At 58.5% G+C, this 3,293-nt stretch overlaps 1 non-coding gene across 1 annotated transcript; it reads left to right on the forward strand.

Moving 5' to 3' along the window:
- Window positions 1-1,036: 1,036 nt before the first annotated feature.
- LOC119104018 (U6 spliceosomal RNA) lies at window positions 1,037-1,144 on the forward strand. The gene has a single exon (XR_005094857.1). It is a non-coding gene; the product is annotated as a U6 spliceosomal RNA (small nuclear RNA).
- The last annotated feature ends 2,149 nt before the right edge of the window (window positions 1,145-3,293 follow it).

Below are 3,293 nucleotides of genomic sequence, written 5' to 3' on the forward strand. Positions count from 1 at the left end.
GTACTGAGAGGCGGGTTATCACCGAACCCGCGAAAGGGAGGGACAGAACGCCCACCATCCCAGCCATTTAGAACTTGCTTTGATTTGGGTTCAGACGTGTGTCTGAATCAAAGCTATGGTTCCCTGGTCTATGATATCCCCGGCAATTGGGGGATCCAGGCACGTGCCAGTTTTGGATCAGAGTCCCTCGCAGCCAACAGTGGCCATTTCGGGGCGTGATTAGATGAACGCAAAACGTCGTAGGAGTCTGATTGGCAAACGTCGGAGGAGACTGAGCTGCCGGAAACTTAACCCGCTCAGCGTATCTCACTTAATATTTGTGTGGGCGCTCGAGCCGGGGCGCTCACCATGGGGCTGGCACGTCAGCCCTCTCTCGGTCAAGCGCCGCCAGTCTGACCCGACGACAGCGGACGGATTCAGAACGGAATGGCACATGAGGACAGAGGGCGGATAACCAATAATAATTACAATCGTACGCAAGGTGCGGCGCGGAAAGCGGCATTCCCTCGCGAGCCACACGCCCGGGGCTCCACTCACCGCCACCCTTGCCGCGGGCGATGTACAGGTTGGAGTTGACGGGCGTCAGCGGCGGCGCCACTTGCTCCCGATCCCAGAGCCCCAGCTGCCGGTTCGCCTCGTCATCGAACGCGTCAGGGTCGACGAGCGCCGGCGCCACCGGGCTGCGCCAGCACCGCCTGCCGGCCGGGTCCCGCCCGCCATCAGGCCAAGTTGTCGCGCCGGCCGCCAGGTGGCGCGGCAGTAGTGGTCGTCACCAGACGCCAGGTGGCAGCAGCTGAGTGGAACCTGCTCCATCGAGCGATGACAAAAATGCTCCCCACGCTAACAAAAGGGAAAATCTAATCCATTGAATCTTTTCCTGGCCGAAAAAGCATTTAATTCAAGTATAAGTTAATAGTGAGAAAATGTGTCTGAGTAGGTGGTTAGAACACACATACCACTACCGCACATGATGAACCTAGGCTGAATGTGGAACCAAAGGTCGACGTTCAATAACCAGATTGCTCCCTTTTGTGACGTACCAGCTCCGGCTGTACACATACTAAAATTGGAACGATACAGAGAAGATTAGCATGGCCCCTGGCGCAAGGATGACACGCACAATCGTGAAGCGTTCCACTTTTTCAGTTGGAAGAAAATTATTCACAGGGAGGAAACGCACACAAACTGCGAGCCGAGATGGACTTTCGCACGGCTGCAGGCCCTGTACCAACTGCTATCAGCTGGCTATCCGTGAACAGCACTAAGCGCCTTCCCAGTTCATACGCACTTTTCGCTCAACTGGCGGCGTACCACAGTGTGACTTCCGCATAACCGGTCTGTCAACATCTCCCACCGCAGCCCGACACAGCACCCGCGCACAGGACACCCCCAACCCACCTGGAACTCCTTCACGTGCTTGTGGACCATTCTGTGCGACTTTTTCACTGTGTCCTTCACCGACCAGAAGTTGACGTCATTCCAGCGGTGCGATCTTCACGAAGTGCCTTCACTTGTTTGCTCCACAGGTTTACGGAGAGCCTTGAGATGGCTCTCAACCACTGCGTAAAAATGACTGTAGTACTGGTTAGAGGTTCCACAGCAGTACACAAGGTCGCCTGTAAACGGCCAGACCGAGGCCACCACAGCTGATTAGATCCTGTTGTGGTGCTCACTTGAAAAAACGACACAAAAAATGATCCCGCCCCGCCCCGGAATTCGGAAAACTTATAAATTACCCTCCAATGTGGCAAGAGAGCCAGCATCAACATTTACCACGCTTAAGCCCGCAGCAACCAAGTTCGCCTGGGCCATTCATCCTCAACCGCATTCTTCATCTGCCTCCCTACTGCATGGTCAGTAGGGGGATAGCCCCCGGACGCCGACCCCTCATTCGCACTCACTGAGACCAGCAGAGAGCCCTTCCCGGACTCCCACCTCTCATTCACACCGACTGAGACCAGCAGAGAGCCCTTCCCGGGACTCCACCTCTCATTCACACCGGACTGAGACCACCAGAGAGCCCTTCCCGGACGCCACCCTCTCATTCACACCCGACTGAGACCACCAGAGAGCTCTTCCCGGACTCCACCTCTTATTCACACTCACTGAGACCAGCAGAGAGCCCTTTCTCGGACGCCACCTCTCATTCACACTGACTAAGCCAGCGGAGCCCTTCCCGGACTCCGCCCTCCTTCACACCAACTGAGACCACCAGAGAGCTCTTCCCGGACTCCCGCCTCTCATTCACACCGACTGAGACCACCAGAGAGCTCTTTCCGGGACTCCACCTCTCATTCACACCGACTGAGACCACCAGAGAGCTCTTCCCGGACTCCACCTCTCATCACCACCGACTGAGACCACCAGAGAGCCCTTCCCGGACTCCACCTCTTCATTCACACCGACTGAGACCGGAGTAGTAGCGCCACCAGGCTCGGCCGATCGGCTCTACTGCGCGATGTGGTCCTTCATCCCGCCCTCGCACATCAGCTGCTGGTGCGAGGCCAGCAGCATCTAAGCCGGGCCGGGAACTCGCCCAGCGGGCTGGACTCGATGAACTGCTGCAGCAGGCGCGCGACAGCCCTCGGCGGCGCGGCGCTGGCCAGCTGCTCCTCCAGCAGGCCGCTGAGGTGCGGCAGCCAGCGCGACGCGACACGTGGCAGCTGCCGGCGCCAAGGCCGTTACCATACGTGACAAGCTGGGTGGGAACGCGTGGAAGAAGAGGGACGGCTACGTGGCCACTGGTGGGACGCGGGGGCAGGAGGACGGCACACAGTGATAGCTGGTGGGACGCGGGGAAGGAGCGCGACACCACGTGATGGCTGGTGGGACGGGGGGAAGGGAGCACGACACCACGTGACAGCTGGTGGCGCACAGGGCGGCGAGAGTTAAAGCGCGAGGAAGCTGCCGGGGCGTGAATGAAACACGGAAGCCAGAACCCGGCCGGGGAGGCCTGGGTCGCGGGAGCCAAGATACGTAACGGACATGGCCAAGACAGACGAGGACATGCAAAAGTTGACGGGGCAGATGCCCAAGTGGACGAAACCACGACCATTTCGCTCAAGTGAAAGCAGAGAAACTATGTGACAGATGAAAGGTCAAGACCAATCAACCCTATCGTTGCATAGATTCTCTACTTAAGAGGACAGCTGCACGAGTAATCTGGCAGATAACTCAGCATGGATGGGTCCGCTGGGGGTCCAGTGCGGTCGGCGCCCCACGGGAGCAGCAGCACCCACTTGTAGGCGGTCGAGTCGAGACAGCGCTTCCAGCAGTCCAGCTCCAGCTTCCGC

Source organism: Pollicipes pollicipes, unplaced genomic scaffold (assembly GCF_011947565.3).
Source record: "Pollicipes pollicipes isolate AB1234 unplaced genomic scaffold, Ppol_2.1 Scaffold_5724;HRSCAF=6776_pilon_pilon_pilon, whole genome shotgun sequence".
NCBI classification, from domain to species: Eukaryota; Metazoa; Arthropoda; class Thecostraca; order Pollicipedomorpha; family Pollicipedidae; genus Pollicipes; species Pollicipes pollicipes.